Below are 18,888 nucleotides of genomic sequence, written 5' to 3' on the forward strand. Positions count from 1 at the left end.
AGCCTTTGGCTACTAGGATTGAATTGGAAAACACAATTAAGAGCATTAACTGTAGCAAACATACCAGAAAAAATCTTTATATGCTAACAATATTCTTTTTCATATTTCTAATCATCTACAGAGCTACCTGCGTATAACAAGGTCGGAGTCCCAGGGGTAGCTGTGATGCCTCTGATGGCTCTACAACTGTGAGCCCTAGAGCAACTTCCGGTCTCGCCTGCCACACCTTGATGGGATTATAATGAATAGAGAGGCTGCCCACAGGCCTTCATGCGGCCTCAGTCCAACTGGATCCTGCTGGCCTCTGCCTGCACCCAGGCCCTTCACCAGGCTTTACTTGTCCTTAGACCCCTTGCTGGGCCTTGCTGCATAGTTCTGCTACAAGAGGGCACCTCAAGCCTTAAGGGGTAACTGCATGGCTCTAAATCCTCCCCTACATCACACCCTAAGCCTCATGGGTGTTATCCTAGTCACTCTGTGGGGCTTCAGCCTCCTTGGCCTCCGCCTCTTTATTTCAACTAGGCCTGCTAGCCTGGGCCCACTGTATCAGACTTGGCCTTAAGGCACGAGCTTCCATTTGTCCTTTCTGGTCATTGGGCCCCTGACTCTGTCTGCCAGGCTCTAGGCCCCTGTGTGTCTGCACCCCACTCTGGTGTTGTGTCCCAGACCCGTCTCTCTGCTGCCTTGCACTCTCCGCCCACTCGAGGCTCAATAGATGCTCGAGCCTTGAGCCTTCAAGGCTATTGCGTGCCCCATGGGCACTAATGGGACCTCCGTAAACCTCCCCTTACAGTCCCAACCCAAAGCACTGGTATAAACAGTAACACAAACATAAGCACCTGGGCTGTAACATAAACAACAACAATGGAAACAGCCCTCTGCCCCTTTAAGAGGGCAAACCTTTCTTCGCCCCTTTGCTGGCACACCTCCCAGCCTGGGCTTCTTGTGAGTACCCCAAGCCTCAGTGTTCCTGCAGGCAGCAAAGCAGGCAGTCTGTCATCCCTGGACAGGAGCTCCTACTGTGCAGCTGGGAGTGCTAGACTGGCTTGCCATTCCAAGCCTCAAGTTTATATGCCCCCAGAACCCTGCCTACTTCTGGTCAGCAGGCCGCTTGCAGGTGCCTGGTAATTGCCTCCTTAGGCCTGTTGCCCCCGCAAAACAGGAAATGCTGTCTCCTGCCTAACCTGCAGAGCTCCCTGGCTGGGCTACTTTTCCCTTAAAGGAACAGAGAGCCCCAGGCTCTCTGTTACACAGTGCTATTACATTTCAGAGACAGATGTTATTTTTCTCAAGAGAATTAATTGGAAGCAGCAAATTGCATGCCCAATTAGATAAGGAGGGAATGGGGAGATGTTCTTTTATTGGAAAATCTTCTTGTTGGGCATGGCTTGAAATGCAGTAGTAAAGGGAAGGTTCCAAATATTTTTGGGTATCCTGATAGTGTAATGTTTTTGGATAAACTATTGGTTGGGGACTATGATTTAGAGAACTACCTAAATAGAAGGCTGCAGCCCTGAGTGATTAAGAGTTCATACGATGTGAGTTAATTACTGCTGACTTGTGGGTCACACAAACAGCAAGGTTGACTGAGTACATTCAAGATCTGAATAGAATTGAACTGACTCCTTTTATTTAAGGTTCACCAGGAGACTGATATACCTTGCAAAGTAGAGCCCAACTACTCTTAATATGTTTTCACATATTAACAGTATGTGTGCTCCCATGAGGCATTCCTCTTGCTGCCCTCAGGAGGTGTGAATTTAGGTAGCTCTTGCTTGCTATCATTCTCTGTGTTCTTGAAATACCCAAGTTTCACACCATAGTTTACCTGTCCTTTTGCCAAAATGCTCATTTTAACTTGTACCTTTGTGCACATGGCATCTTTACTGCTTTTATCTCAGCACCTATCCTCATTAATTTATTTCTGCACTCCTAACACTCCCTTCTCTGCCCATTAGTGTATTTTTATATTTTACATTTCTTACCAACTTGCATAGCAGTCAGCAATGCCTGTTCCCTTCTCATTAGGTCATTCACCACACATCAAGGCCTGTTCTTTCCAAGGTCTCTCATAGCTTAACCACAGCTTGGGACCAGAAGTCCCACACCTCCTGTGCTGTCATTGTCCTTGTATTTAAACAGACTAAGATCATTCCCACTCAAAACTCTTCAGGTCAGCTGGAAAGTCAGAAAGCATTGTATTTTCAGACAACACAGCCAGATTTCTTTGAGTCTGTCCCTGTAGCATGATTCTGAGGAAAACAACTACTGCTATCTTATTCCCTGAGAACCAATAGTTACATTTTATCAGTGATCCTAACAATTGCCTTAAGTGAAGCTACAGTAAAAGCCATTGTGCTTTATGGCTTTTTTCATCATAGTACAGTAGTACAGAATCATAGAAGTTGCTGTTGAAACAAATCACACAAAGAAGTCTCTTGTTCCATATGCCAGTTTTGCAATGGGCCAAAACTTTTGAAGACCTCTCAGAAAAGCTGTGCATCTTATGTCTGAGACTATGACTTCTATTTAGCAACCATGTAGAGAAAATCAGCATCTGCAGAATGAAAACACAGCACTTTCATGGAAGGAACAAAGGCTTATGTTTATACTAGGATAGGTATACCTGTAACAAATTAGAGAACCAAAGGGCTGTGGAGCTCATTTTCTGTACATTGTAAATGAGGGAAGAGAAAGGGTAAGGCAGAGTTAAAGTAGGTGGGGACATCATTAGAAAAGGGCAGGGTTTCACTCAATAGGTGTGTCTACATATGCAATTAATGTGAAGCAGTAAACTCTGGAGCAGTTTGAGCCAGAGTAAACTATTCCCAGCTGCAGTGTCTACATGTGGGCCTGGGACAGCAGCAATTTAAGCTGGGCCAGAGCAGCCCCAGGCTGTCAGGGGGCATAGGGGTTCAGCCCTGGGCTCTGGATGGCAGCAGACAGCCACAGAGGGGCTGGCTGGGGCACAAGGGTGCTGAAAGTGCAGAGCTGTGTGGCTGGGCGGCAGGCAGGAGCCTGGTGCCTGGTTGGCTGGGCTGACTAGGTGTAATTTATGCTAGCAGTCAGTGTTTACACATGTGTTTAATCGCAGTAAATTACCCCAGCCTAAAATAGTCCCCATAAATTAGTTTACTGTGGCCTAATACTGTTGCAAGTGTAGATGGTGATGTTTTACTCCACAGTTAATTAGTCCATTCTGCAGTAAAACACATATGGAGACATGGCTAATATGCCCCACATTTCTAACCTTTCATTACAGTGTTCTTGGAGACATTATGCTTTAAAGGCATAGTTAGAGCCTTTTACTTTTTTAAAGTTTTGTTATGGGACTAAACATATGGATTTGTATTTGCCCTGGAAAGAAAACTCCAGTTTATTCTTGTCAGAAATTCTTTATCCATAGTATTTTTTGTTATTTCTGTTGGCAAGTTATTTGACTACAACTGGCAACAGGGTTAATGGAAAAAACATCTCTCTTTTTATCAGAACTTATAAAGAATATGTGTCACCTCCCATGGGGTTTACTAACCATGATTTACTTATCATGAATCATTGCGAAAATATAAATGAAACTCAGTTTCAGGAAACTGAAACTTAATAAATGCCCAGGTGTTCATGCCAGGTCCTTAGCACTGTCCCCAAGATTTCAGTGAAGCTATGCTGATTAACACCAGCTGAGAATTAAAATGACCCTCCTTTAATGACTTTTTAAGAGAAATGCACATTGCATATTCTGATCTAATTTTAGAGCAGCTCTGAAACTCCAAAATCATGAGTTCACCCAGGTCAGCAAGAAGGCAGTATATCTGCCTACCCACATTCATGTTACCAGGCTTGTTAGTGTCCAAAGTACACTGAAGTTCATTTCTACCTATTCAAACACAAGCAGTACATGTAATAACATCACAAGGAGTGGTTAAAGCAAGTCATGAAAGTAAGAGTCCAGATTCCTATGTTTTTCTAGGTCTCTGTGGGCATATTTGCATGTTCATTTACGTGCTGTAGTTAGTGTGCATTAAATTTAGTGCTTTGGGTAACCAAATATTAAATCAATGTGCAATAACTTGTGCTACTGTGCAATAGTGCTGGCGCACGGGTTTGTAGTGACGCTTACTGCACAGCAGCCTAATACTACTGGACAGTAGTATATTAGTACATTTTTTCCCTGGCACACTACTGTGCAGTGTTATTAGGCTACTGTACAGTTAGCATCTTGTGTAGACATGCCCTGTAAGTGATTAATTTAGATGGTTCTTGGGCAAGTGATTGAAGTCTCAATGTTTTTGGTGGTAATTTCCTTGTCTTTCAATTGACTTGCTTTAAAGGGTGTGGTGAAACTCCACATTTGTCTAGACTATTTCTTTTATTCAGTACTTATTCACCACTTCATTTTCCTGCTTCCTGATCACCTTCTACTAGTGCATTAAATGAAGTGACTATAAATGTGGCATAGCAGAAGACATTCAGTAAAATCCCTTTTAGCTTAGTGACAACCTCTATTACACCTAAACTATGACAGAGCTAATGAGAGCTGATATGTTCAGTGAAAATAACCACTTGCCTGTGCTGCTTAGAGTACCAGGGATCCTCCACACTTTCCCTTCAGTCACGGAAGTGGTGATCCAAAGCCTGTTAACACAATATCGGTCTTTCTTTTGATTTCAGAAGACTCAGAGGGCCCAAGACCCCTTATCATCATTGCCTACTGTCTTGTGTAGCCCAGGCCTGTATTATAGACTTGTGCTGATGTAGTTGTGTCAATCAGGGGTGTGATTTGTGACCAACAAACTGTGCCAGTGAAAGCCCCTGGTATAGATGCTCTTGTACTCGGAAACTGTTTTTTGTTTGTTTGTGGTGGAGTTAAGAGGGCTAAGATAAACTATGCCAGGAAAGGCATTGTTTGCTAGATAGTTATATCCTTACCAGGACTACACACTTAGCTAGAATAAAACTGCAGCCAACATAACTAGTTTCAGGAGTATCAAGTTGGAACTCCCTTTGCCTACGTCGGTGCCACTACCACGTCTTCCAGTGCTGTCACTGCCAGCCCTCTTCGACTTAGGACACTAAGTATAGCCCTTCCAGATGCCTGTCCCTTGCTGTAGCAAAGAAATATGAGACAAATATGAGTTCTCTTGCACAACAACTGCAAATGCTAGCTTATAATAGTGTCTAACTGTGGTAACTTCCTGAATAAGAAAGGCTGACTTTAATGTGAGCCAATGAGATTCTAAAGCATTTTGCTTAAACAATACAAATTTCGTATTTTTAAAAAAGTGGAACGAGTGTGGCTTTGTATCAGACTCATTGTGAGCCCCATCCTTTTCTTGTTCAGGCCCAAATAAGTCAACAACTCTGTTGTTTTCTGTGGGAGTTTTCTGTCTTGGGAGTTTTCTGTCTGAATATAGCAAGACTTGGCACCCAATCACGGAAGAAACTGGATGATACAGAGGACGGTGGAATTCCCCATGTTGTGAGCTGAAATAAGAAAGCTCAGATAGTTCGCTTAACTGGCAAAGCTGCTTAGTTTCCTTAAAGGTAATGGCCGAGAAGGTAATGCGGGTAAATGTAGTATCTTTTATTAGACCAATTAAATACATTGTAGTTGGAAACACTGTTCTTTACAAGCTTTTGGGCACAAGCCAGGATCTTACCCAAGTCAGGATCTGAAGTTGGACAAGTCAGGATCTGACCCAAAGACTTTATGCTAAAGGTATATTTAAGAGGATATTTGTTGTCCTAAAGTGCCCTTCTTTCTGCATCACAAAAATGTCATATTTACTGAAACAGGTAAACATTTTAGTCAGAGCAGGGAGAGAAAGTTTAGATATTAATAGGAGTCACATTTTTTACTTTAAAATGTGTTTTTAGTGACTATAAAATCACTCATCATGAATTCTAATGGCTCTTGGCTAAGAGTGATTTATCAAACATGCAGTGTGCTTAATTTACAAGTGAAAATATGTTTGTTTCTGTTTTCAGCTTCCAGCTTGGTAACTGCTCTTGGATTTGTGAATCAAGCTAGGTTCCTTCTACTTCAGGTATCATCATCATCAAAATTAGAGTGCGTGCTGCCTAGCCCCATTATCTTAAACAGATTGGAATTTAGCAAACGTTTCTGTTGGTGGTATTTATGAAGGAAGAGAATCCAGCTGTGTTGGCTCTTCGGAGCTATAACAGATAAAGCAATAAACCATTATTTATCACAAAGGCCAGCAGATACTGGTCTGAATAAACACAAGGGAGCAGATTGGATTAGTAAGGAGGTACCTGTTCTCTTTTTTTAAAAACAGTCTTGTTTGGAGATAGAGCCACAGGTTAAGTAACACAGAAAAGCAATCTTAAACCAAAATCTAAAGGCTAAAGAAAAGATCTAAAGAATAAAGGAGGGTAGGACCCCTGTGTGCCTGTTAAGGGAGGGCAGGGTTCTTGTGTGTGTTGCAAAGTCTAATGCAAACTTTTTTTTTAATTATTATTGGTTAGATTTGAATTAGACCACATCAAAATTGTGCAAGTCCATATGAACCAGTGAGTGACACTCACTAAAACACAGGGCCTGAATCTAATCCCATACTGACATGACTCCATCCTACCCTGAGCTGAACTCAAGCATAACTCCAGAGTCACTCTGCCAGGGAAGTTACTACCAATTTATACTGCTGTAACAAAGACTTGCCTGTGTATTTGTGTATATGTCTTAATTTCTTACTTATTACTACAACTAAATAAGATATGTAACTATAGAGTGCAAGCTTTCATGAACCAAAGTTCATTTCATTAGATGCTGTGAAAGAACATGCAGAAAGCAGAGTATAAAGTGGAATGAGTGATTAGAATACAATAGATAGGAAAGCAGAAGGGAGGAGGAGAGGGGAAGGAGGAGGAGGAATGCTATGAATGGCATACAAACAAAGAACCCATAGGAACCAAAGGGTTACAAAAATTAATTATACCCCAGGGAATTATGTGCAGAAAACTTCAAAATTATATGTGGAAAAACTCAAAATGATGCAATTTTATTATTATTTTTTAAAATTAAACTAAATATAACACTATTTGAACCTTCTTTAGAAATATATGCAGGTACTTTGTATGGTTGAGGGTGAGTGTGGGGGAATTTGTGATGCTGTGTGGGGGGTGTTTGTGGGGTTTATGGATGCGTGGTGGGTTTGTGGGAGGATGTGAAGTTTCTGGGAGGGTTGTGAAGGGGTGTGGCTGTATATGTGGGGTTTGTGGGGAGATGCAGGTATGGGAGTATACAGGATTTGTGGGTGCATGTGGGGTTTGTGGGGGTATGGAAGTATGTGGGGTTTGTGGAGTGGTGTGGGATTTGGGGGGGTTGTGACGGGGTGTGGGTATGTAGGGTTTGTAGGTGGGTGTGTGCCCCCCACACACATCCCCCAAGGTGCACAGCCCCTGCTGGTGGCAGCTCAGTGGTAACAAGGACCAGGCCCTCAGGGTGCTCATGGCTGTGGCAGGCAGAACCCTTGGTGGCACACGCCTCTGACTGAGTCCCAGGGTCTGTGTATGGTGGCGCAGAGTTGGCCTGGCCCTCTGGCATGCTCCTTTGGACCAGACCAGGTTGGCTTCATGCCAGCATGTGAGGCTTGTGGTAGGAAGGAACCATCCACCATCGGGCCAGGTGGGCTCCGTGCGTCCACCTGCAGCTTTCTGCTGGAGTGCTGGAAGCCCCACATGGAGGCACAGAACTGGCTTGCCCAGCCTGATGGCATGTGGACCAGGAGCTGCACACCATCAGGCCAGGTGGGATCCGTGCCTCAATGTGGGGCCTCCAGCACTTCAGCAGGAAACCGCGTGTGGAGGCATGGAGCCTGCTCGGCCTGATGGTGTGCAACTCCATGCCTCCATATGCAGCTTCCCACCTGGCCTGATGGCACATGGCTCCTGGGTCTATGTGCCATTGGGCCAGCCCTCCACGTGGGGCTTCCAGCACTCCATTAGGAAGCTGCACATGGAGATACGGGGTCACATGCCATTGGGCTGGACACATGCCATGCCTCCATATGCAGCTTCCCACTGGAGTGCTGGAAGCCCCATGTGGAGGCATGGAGCCGGCTGGCCTGACTTGATGGCGCACAGCCCATACCCACCCACAAACACCACACCCTTCCACTCACACACACACCTCCACACCCATCTTATGCCTACTCTGCCCCCCTGCAGGCAGGAGCTCCTCTCTCCACTTACCCAGCTGTCCAGTTGCATGGCTCTGTAACATCACATCATGGAGGTGGAGGCAAAGAGCGCACTGCAGTTAAATTATGCAATTATATGTGGTCATGTCTTTTATGTGCAAAATTGCGCGGGAGCATAATTGCATCATTCCCCAAGGTATAACTAATCCAGATAATAAGACAAGAATCCATAATCCCTTTTTAAACCGTACTTAACACACTCCAGTTTGTGCACAATTTCTTGTTCTGTGGGTTTCTGTTCAAACTGGTTTTTCATTGTTTTTCTTCTTTTTTGCCTGAGAACAGCAATCCTGAGGTTAGTGATGGAGTGTCCAGGGAGCTGAAGTGTTCTGCCCCAGGCTTTTATCAGGCACATCAGACTGCCAAGGCTGGATGCCGCCACTGCATCTTTTTGGATACAGCCCTGTGCCCTGTGTAACATAAGTGCGCCTGAGAAGTTCAAGAACTAAGTTTGCTCCCTCTGGATTTTGTTACTGCAAAGGGGAATAGTGCATGGGTGCCAAGAGCAAAACAAACGTGAGGCCCAAACACTTGCACACATCCCTATTGGTTCAAAATAATAGCAGCTGGCTATGGTTAAAAGGAAATTACAGCACCAGACATAGGAGGTGAGTCATATTGTGACAGGGTGGACAGCTGTAGCCTTGTTTGCCCTCTTTTGGCTTGGCATGCAGTGTAAGCCTTGACTGATGAAATATTTGTAAGTATATGGAAAAAGGCCTATTCTGAACTGGTCTAGGCACAAATTTTCAGTACAGTTCCTGTAAGTTGACTTTCATTTTTGTACTGTTGCCTCTTCGTTTTAAGAACCACTCGAGAGCTTCATCTAATCCTCATTTACTTCCACGTGTGCCCTCTGCTGGCACATTCATGAACTTTCAGAAAGTTAAAAGCCTGGAAACCCCAATGCTGAATTACAACAGGGTCTCAAACCCCAGAGTAAAATTCCTTTCTCCCTCTCCAATAAATGCTGAATCCTCACTTTGAAACCACACAGAATATCATGTCCTACTCAGCATATTTGTAATTGTGTTTTAGATTTTCTTGAGTAATTCCTTCCGAAGTAGCTAAGACTTTATTTTGGGTGTTTAATATCCTCAGATTGACACGATTTAAATGGAGTTATAAAAAAATATTACCTTGCTTCTCTGAGAGTAATTTTGGAGGGAGTCAGCTTCTTTCTTTCTCTCTTTCCCCCTTTCTCTTTTGAATAGTTTATCAGAAACAGGATGTTGGTAAACCCTTTAGTATCTTTGCAGGGGATCATTATGAAAATGGACTAAAGTTACATAATTTACATTAGGCAGGAAACTTGGACCTAAAGATGTTCATGATAGGGCTGCCATAACTATTTATGCAATATTAATGAAAACAAATGCATGTAACTGGACTCGGGCCAGGGCTCAGCTGAGTTAGAAACAATCAGAAGAGCTTTGTGCCAGCTACCTGTCAAACTTCGGATGAGTGGACTGCGGGGTTTTTATCAGTTAATTTTAACTGCGGCGGTATTTCCTTTACACTGGTGTTGCGGGTGTCTGTTAGCTCCTCCGAGGGGCAGAACTGTCTGTGCCTATGAGAGCCCCAGGCCCAAAGGTGTTGTAACAGCGGGGAGGAAGGGAATAGGGGAAGGAGAGCTGTTACTGGGGTGGTATGCTGTTGGTGAGGCAGGGGGGATGTTGCCTGGGCAGTAGTGGAGTTTGGGCCTGGGGGGGCCTATACAAGGTGCAGCTTATGGCCATGCCAAGTAGTTGGACAGCCCTGACTTAGATGTTTGGGGTCCGTCTTTCTCTTTTTCCAGCATCTAACAGGATTTTGGGCTGAGTCTCTTGGTACTTCAGTAAATAAGCTAGGAAGAGCCTGACCTAGTTCTTGACAAGCCCAGAGGCCACAGTGGTGGGTGTACTCAACCCCATTTTCCCCTTCTTGCTCCCCATCCCTGCATGGCGCTATGCAATGTAAACTGTCCTCTCCCCCAAATCTCCACATAGTATATGGGCAGCTCAGTAGCAGTGAAGGAGGACTTGGAAGGAACATCCAGAGCATGTGTCTCCAGCCCCAGTTCAAATATTGTTGCTTTCCATACCAAACTCTGCTTGCTCAGTGAGTGCCATAGTCAAGGGCTATGAGCAAACGGAAGCACCTCATATCAGCCAACTCTGCTGCCATAGCTGTGGCAAAAGTAGCATGGCACAGCAAAGCCCAGATCCAGTCACAGTTTTCAGAAAACTTGGATCAATTTTCAGAGCAGCCCTGGGCTCTGTGACCAATTCAAGTTCTACTTGCTGCCCTTCCACCCCTCTGCTTGTCTTGCATGTAGGAGGGACTCCTGAGATGGCAGATGCTGCTCCCTTCCATGACCCACCAGTTCTTGGTTAAGTCCTCTTCATGCACTTCTTTAGATAGAAGGGGAGAAGGAAATGGCCAAGTTATACTGCAGACTTTAGTTAGGGGCAACGGTCAGTGCAGCTTGGTGGCTGTACAGTATCCCCAGGTGCCCCATTTGCTTTGGAAAACCTTACCACAGACTCATCTTTCTGAGGGGGTTTTCTTGGTATCTCTGGCAGTTCTAGTTGCCACTTAGAGCTCATTGTCCCACCTCCAGCTTCCTTGCTCACAGGTCAAAAAGCTAGGACTATGAATAGTAAACAATGCGACTTAAACCTCTATCCTGATTGGAAGCTGCTTCTAGGCACGAGGTTACATCTTCTTTCTCTAAGGCACTGGAGGTGTTGCATACATGTATTTTTCTGATCAATGGCACATTTTTTAGATGTTGACTATTTTAACATTTCCTGCCTTTTTCTTGGAATTAAGCATTCCACATATTTTAGCAAGAGCTCTCCAGCTTTCTAGTCTAGCTACTCCCATGCATCAATGATGTTTCCTTGTTTCTCTTCCTTTATTTTCTCATCTTATTTTTTCTCAAGATTTTTTTTTCTAATTAGAACCTTGTTGGTCCTTTCCCCACCCTACTGCTTTTTAGCCCTCCGCAGGGCTGACTGTGGTTTCTTCCATGCCTCTGAGTGTACAGTGGCTGGAAGGTGAGGCTGAACGATACTAATTGTTTTGCTAACTGCTCCTCTGGAAAGCTTTCAAATACCTGCATGGATGGAGTAAATCGTTGTGCTGGTAATAAGCAGCTCTAGCTGCACAATTTTGCAGTTTATATACCACCAATGGAAGATAACAGTGGTATCCTTCTGCAGCCTAGATGCATTCACTTCAGGGAGTACAAATCAGGTAAAAATTTGGCAAGTGTCATTGTTTTAGAACAGTCCAAGTGTTTTGTAGACAAACTATGTATGCATGGACAGTGTCCTACATGTTTTAGTACTATTTTTAGCAGTCCAAACTATGTTCTGGCATGATTTTTCACTACCGTTCCACATAACTTTGTCAGCTGAAGCATTTAGGACAGTGTCACAGAAAAAGTGGTTGGCCCAATGTATACATAATGGAGCCTTCATGTGGATGGCATTGAACTTTGTACTTGTGTGGGCTGTACAGGATCCTTTTACAAAAGAGACACAAAGCAAATGGTAGGACAAACTAAATTCAGTTTTCCCAGGCCAAACAGCTTAAGTCCTAGTTCAGCAAAGCACTTATTCACAGGCATAATTAAGTGAGACTGTATAATCCCATTGAAATCAATGGACTACTTTTGTCAGTAAAATAAAGCCCATCAAGTCTTTTTAGTATCTAGGCCTTTGGCCCTGATTCTGTGAGTTACTTAAGCATGCTTAACTTAGATTTCATGGATTTTATAGATCTCATAGACATTAGGGATGGAAGGGACCTCGGAAGATCATCAAGTCCAGCCCCCCGCCCTGGCTGCAGGAGGTCAGCTGGGGTCATAGGATCCCAGCAAGATAAGCATCCAATTTACTCTTGAAGCTGTTCAATGTAGGTGCTTGAACCACCTCCGGCAGGCTGTTCCAGACCTTGGGGGCTCAGACAGTAAAGAAATTCTTCCTTATGTCCAGCCTGAAACAGTCTTGCAGTAGTTTATGGCTGTTTGACCTCGTCATCCCTTGGGGCGCTCTGGTGAACAAACGTTCCCCCCTTATAGGTGGCCATCAGATCACCCCCGAGCCTCCGCTTTTCCAGGCTAAAGAGCCCCATGGCTCTCAGCCTGTTGTCGTAAGGTCTGTTTTCCTGCCCTCTGCTCATACGTGTGGCTCTTCTCTAGACTCCCTCAAGCTTCTCCACATCCTTTTTGAACTGTGGAGCCCAAAACTGGATGCAGTACTCCAGCTGCGGCCTCACCAAGGCCGAGTACAAGGGGAGAATGACGTCCCGGGATTTGGTTGAGAAGCATCTATGGATGCAAGCCAGCGTTTTGGTCACTTTAGTAGCCGCAGCATCACATTGCAGGCTCATGTTCATCTTGTGGTCAATGATGACCCCCACATCTCTTTCTTCCGTAATGCTAGCCAGCGTAGCACTGCCAAGCCTATAAGGATGCTGCAGGTTTTTCTTTCCAAGGTGGAGAACCTAGCATTTTTTGGTGTTAAACACCATGAGGTTCTCGTCTGCCCATTTGCTGAGCTTATCCAGGTCAGCCAAGATCACCCGCCTGTCTTCTGGTGTGGATGCTTTGCCCCAAAGTTTGGTGTCATCGGCGAAGTTGGCCAGTCTGCTCCTGACTCCAATGTCCACATCATTAATGAAGATGTTGAACAATATGGGTCCAAGGACAGAGCCTTGGGGGACCCCACTGGTCACAGGACACCATGAGTCCATCAATCAGTTACTACCATGATGAGTCCTTCCATCAATTACAACCCTCTGGGTCCAACCACGGAGCCAATTTTCCAGCCAGCGGATCATGGTGGATGCAAGGTCACAGCTGGCCAGTTTCGCCAAGAGGTGATCACAGGATACCAGATCAAAGGCTTTTTTGAAGTCAAGCTATATGACATCAATCTCTTCTCCCTTGTCCAGGTGATAGGTCACCTGGTCGTAGAAGGAAATGAGATTGGTCAAGAAAGATCTACCCACAACAAACCTGTGCTGGCTATCCCTCAGGATGTTCGCATTGGCCAGTCCATTAAGGATGGCCTCTTTAATAAAATTTTCTAAGATCTTCCCCGGGATAGAAGTCAGGCTGATGGGCCTAGAGTTAGCCGAATCCACTTTCTTCCCTTTCTTGAAGATAGGCACCATGTTGGCCTTCTTCCAGTCTTCGGCCACTACACCAGAGCGCCAGGAGTTTTCAAAGATCTATGCCAGGGGCTGGGCTATGACGCTCGCCAGCTCCTTGAGTACCCTGGGGTGTAGATTGTCAGGGCCAGCTGGCTTGAAGGTATCCAGCTTCTCAAGGTGTTCCTTGAAGTACATGAACACCTTCATGAATGCTTATACTGTTTAGTGATAATTTACCTGAAAGTAAAACTGGTAACAAAGCCTCATTGTCAAATCTAGGGGGTCCGTATCAATTTTGACATACTCTTTAATCTGTATTTGGCTTCTGCTGTTATAGTATCTTGTGGATTTGTATTTTGAAGTCTTCTCTGTATACCCTCTGCTTACAGGTCTTACAAGAATAGAGTTATATAAAAGTAGCAACACCCAGCTTGAAGAAGTGATAAAACTACAGAGCAGGCCACTTTCAAAGCAATGCCAATGGTGTGAATGAAGTAAAATGTTGTCAAAGAGAGAAAGTATGTGCTTCAATGAATACATCTCTGACTGAATAAAGAAAATACTTTCAAAACACAGGGAAACAATACTGGTGCTGGGACCCACAGAACAAATGGGATCAATGTCAGTCAGTTGACGGAACCGCAATCAAACAAGAGAAGGTCATCTAGCAGAACAGTGACATGGGATGAAGGCCTTCTCTTTTGAAAACAAACATCCTGTCTTCAATATTTCTTTAGCAGCTTTGCCTTTCAAGACAACCTCATTGTACTAACTGATTTCCATTCAGTAAACATTATAGCATCAATTTAAACAGCCTATTACATACCTGAAAACTCACAGTCTTTCACTTTTAGGATACAGGTAGTGAAAAGTCTTGAAAGTACACTGTATTACCCATGCCAAGTATACTGTATTACCAAGAAGAATGACTTTGCTTATTCATTCTGGTAAAAAAATAGATATACAAAATCCATTTTGTTTTATTTATTGAGTCTTCGGTTTGAATTACACACTTGTATCACACCTGTTAATTGGACCGTACAAGATCTTTTCCCTGGCTGTGGGAAAGATGCTAAACTGGTCATGCATGCATAAGATACTAAATGAACACACATCAAGTATGTTGTCATTTTGGTTCTTGAACATCTTCACAAGCACAAAAACATTAAACTAATTGGGTTTTATTTATATTATTACCTGCAGATATTAGCAGCTTACAGAGGCAGGGTTTAACTAAGTTAACCCACTACTTTGTCATTGGTTGTTTATTCAGATAATCATGGTGAGTCTTTGTAACAGATAAACAATATATACCCACAGCTTAACAACAAATAAAAGTCACAAAATGGCAAAACAAATTCTAAACAGCATTTGAAAATAGTTAAAAACAAATTCTGACTTAGAAACAAAAGTGGGCCCATTCTGCTCAAGTTAGGGACATAATTTTTCTATAGGGCATGCAGGAATTTTAGGGTATAGCATTACAAGACCATGATTTTCAGGAAGTAATGACCATCTACCTCCGTGAAAAATCAGGCTTTTAAAATGATTCAAGTTGGACATCTAAATTCTCCCTAAAACTCTGGCCGATGCCCTTCCTGGAGAATTATTAATATCACTTCCCTGATGAGTGAAAGGACTGTAACTACCACTGGCTCTGTTATATGACCCACTCTTTGGTTTTTCAGGGAACACAGAATTTAACATTGTTTCTGACAGCTGTAAATAACTTCTTATTCTGGATGGCTAGGAGCTAATATGCATGGGGAAGAGAACAGATTTTCAAGAAAATGCTGACAGTACTACTTCACCAAAAACCCAATAGCTGAGTTCTTTGTGCAGTGTCTTTTAAATTAGTTTTTTAGTTAAATATAAAAGATTGAAAAATAAATACTGGACCCATGGCTAATTGCCATGAATTCCCATTGAAATGAATAAGGAACAGAGTTCAGTACCTTCTAGTAAAGACCCTGCATGATTTGAGACTGGAAGAGTCCAAGTAGAGATTATTCAAAAACTGTTGATTCACTGGAGTAAAACTGATGCATTGTAACATGGATTTACCTTAATCTCTTCCTGCCAGGGATCAGATTTACATAACAATGAAAACTGGATCAATTGTGCTTTCTGCTGAATGATGCTGCTGTGAGCTGGAGTTACCATGACCCTACAGCAGTTCGACTAAGAACCAAATATAACCGGTGAGCTTCAATGAAGGGGTTTGTGTACAAAAAGGGGAAAAAAAACCTAGAGAAAGGAGACAAGAAATAGGAAGAGACACGAATGATCCTAAGGCTTACTTTGTGGTTTACAATTCCTGGCAAGTGCCTTGTGTTACCTTACCAAGATGTCTCAGAGCTGTAACTGACTCCTTGTAATTTGCTACATACAGAACGTGTCCCCTATCCTTACAGCTACATATCATATACTTGAATTACTTCACAAGGTGAAATCAGTTCAGAACTTTGATATAAGAAGTTGTTACTGTCACTTCTATATTGCTGCCATGGATTTTGCCCTAAGATAGTGGTGACTGGGGGTCTATTCTGTTCCACCTATGGTACATCTAAGTCTCAGTATTAAACATATGTACTTGTTTAGCACAGTATTAATGCTCAGATGAAGGTAAGTCACATTTTACCTAAAGTGGTAAGGAGGAGAAGGAAGACCCATCCACATTTGCTTAATTATTTTTAGGGACTTGAACAAGGTGGAATAGGATCCCACTTAGATGCCTTGCCTACATACTGCTTAGGTGTTCAATAGGTGGAACAGGGTCTGGCCCTTAGTGAATAAATGTGTTCCAGTTATCTACTTGCTTCCATTTCTTGTGCTATGAATATTACATGCTTCAGTGCAAGAGGAACTTTACAACCAGCTCCATAAATATATATTCTAGCTCTGCTATCCACTTCACTAGAGTTAAGAAACTTCAGTAGTTCTATTATACCTTCATACTAGGGATTTTTAAGTCATCCATAAACATATGCTAGTTGAAAACTTTGCAAGTAGGTTTCAGGCCAACTTTATGATCACAGTGCATAACCTTGCGATTACAGAAATACTAACTTCTGATTTTTTTTCCAGTACTATAGTGGCTTAATGTTTTTGGCTGAAATTTTATAAGCCTGTAGGTAACTATATATTCGGTTATTTTAGTATTACGGTTTTTAGTTTAAGAACAAAGCTAAGTCAAAGCCAAATGTTAAAGTTCAGTGTAAAAATCTCCTTTTGATTTCAGAGCGCTTTGGAGCAGGATCTACGTTATGCTTTGCCATGGCTTTTGAGTGTATATACTAACTTTGGTTGGCATTAGTTGTAAGTCTGAACAGAATCCTGTCCAAATACTCCTGAAACTGGGGATTTGAAATCCAGAGTAGAGTTTGAACCTTCCTACATCTTGGGATACTTGGATACATTGGCCAAACTCTGCTTCAATATACAGAGATGTAAAGCTAAATTACTGGCCTACTAAATTTTATGCCAGCAATTTATTTGGTCCCTTATGCAACTGTGAACTCAGTGAGAGGTTCATTTAAAGTTGCATGACATAATATGGATCATGACCTTATCCAATGGCTAGCTTTTCTTGAGCCACACAATATCCTGATTTTGTTATGATACAATATAACCCAAGTTATTCTCCTTTTAATTTATGGGCAGTTTGATCCATCAGGCACATGGGGCATTTTTATATGTCCTCTGGGAGGCACATGGGGTAGGAAGAGGATGCTTTAATTAGCGAGCACTTTTAATTAAAGCACCCGAGCGCCACTTGCATCAGCGCCCCCTGTGCTGACAAATGGCAGTAGGGCACTTTGAACTAAAGCTCATCCAACGAACTTTAGTTCAAAGTGCCCTGCCACCATTTTTTGGCATGGGGGACGCTGATACATGTGATGTCAGAGACTGCTGGAGCACGTTTTATTTCTGTGCTCCAGCAGACTCGATTAATCAAGTCCACTCCAACACGCTGGATTTCCAGCATGTTGGAGCCATGTATAGGAGCCCACAGGTTTTAGAATTTCTAGAACCCTATGCTAGAAATCAAGTAATAAAAAGTTCCATCATAAGTTGACAAAAGCCAGGAAGACTTACTCACTGCCTAGGTCTGTGCAACAAGCAACTTGGGGTATATCTACACATGCATTTAGGTGCGCCTAAATGTAATGGGCATTAGCTTAATGCTCATTAAGGCAATTTATTCTCATGTCTACACATGTATGCATTAAAGTGCAGTAATGCTGTGCATGCAGACTGACATGAGACTAAAGTTAGTTCCAAGTCAATCCATACATAGCGTTAACATGCCCGAATACATCTACACATGCGTTAATGCGCTTTAGCTGCTCACACCTAAATTTGATACCTGGTATTACATTTAGGTGCAAATAGCCTAAAATCGCCATTTTAAAGGAGCATTAAGGCCACGCATGTGTAGACACGCATCCTTAATGCACTTTAAATTGGGCTAAAGCACCTTAAGTTGGCACGTATAGATGCACCCTTAGAAAATGAATCAAAAAATTAAGCTGCCCTCAACAAAGCACAGGTTACTGAATGGCACAAAGTAGCATGGGACCAGACAATAAAATAAACTGTAGAGGTGAAAATTCAGCTTTTTCTATGCCATCTATGATCTGTGCCATATCAGAGTGCTTCAGTGATATTTGTGAATTACTGTTCACAGTATCCTGGTGAGGTAGGCAGGATAAGAAACAGAGGCACACAGAGATTACATGATTTGCCCAAGGTCACACAGGAAGTCTGTGGCAAAGCTGGGAATTCAACCCAGATCTCAAGTCCCACAGCCCTGCTTTTATTACAAGACTCATTTCTCCCTTCCTCATCCTAGCAGTTCCTGGCTTTTGCTCAAACTTTTTCTTTTGCATGTAATAAACATTATGCAGAATAAACACTGTTGTAAGTAGCTTCCATTTCCTTGTCTTACAAGTTCAGTCATGACTCTCCAGTTATTTTCCATAAACACTGTTGTAAGTAGCTTCCTTTTCCTTGTCTTACAAGTTCAAGTCATAGTTCTCCAGTTATTTTCCATAATAGCCAAGGCTATTCTTTTCTGAGATTTGGATTCGGTCCATGGTAGGAAGAGATGCAGCAGAGTTCCAGGCTGGATCTAGACTGCAGATTCAAGCCTAGCTCTTGTGATTTTGCTTGCTTGCTTCCAGCAAGCGTGGAAGACAATGGACTGGAAGCTACAAGCACAGCAGAAACTCAACAAACAAAAATTCCTAACATTAAATACAAACATTAGTGCAAACTACAGGAGTTATTTTTAGAACACTTCATATTTATTTTAAAGTGGTCATAAAATTGAAAAGGCTCTAAAGCGAGACACAGGCAGGGCAGTTAGCCAAAAATGCAACCGTAAAGTGGTAAATTCATATAAGATCTAGTTCTACACATAACCTAATAACTAATACCTACTCCCATTGTAGTGGCAAGACGCTGGTGGTGCCTTTTGACTGTTTTTTTACCTGTGTGGACTTTAGGGTGGTTATTTTGT

The 18,888-nt window shown here is 42.9% G+C and overlaps 1 long non-coding RNA gene across 3 annotated transcripts in view; it reads left to right on the forward strand.

The window, feature by feature from the left end:
* LOC149863110 (uncharacterized) overlaps positions 1 to 18,888 on the forward strand; it is a 70,756-nt gene that overhangs the window by 33,028 nt on the left and 18,840 nt on the right. For 2 of the 3 annotated variants that reach the window (XR_016442855.1, XR_016442856.1), the window contains exon 4: positions 13,754 to 18,809. This is a non-coding gene — a long non-coding RNA (uncharacterized LOC149863110). Of the gene's footprint in view, positions 1 to 13,753; positions 18,810 to 18,888 lie in introns of those variants that run through there. The other variant, XR_016442857.1, reaches the window with a different exon arrangement.

The sequence above is a fragment of the Crocodylus siamensis genome, chromosome 6 (assembly GCF_052110815.1).
Source record: "Crocodylus siamensis isolate JL-2025a chromosome 6, ASM5211081v1, whole genome shotgun sequence".
Classification (NCBI taxonomy): Eukaryota; Metazoa; Chordata; order Crocodylia; family Crocodylidae; genus Crocodylus; species Crocodylus siamensis.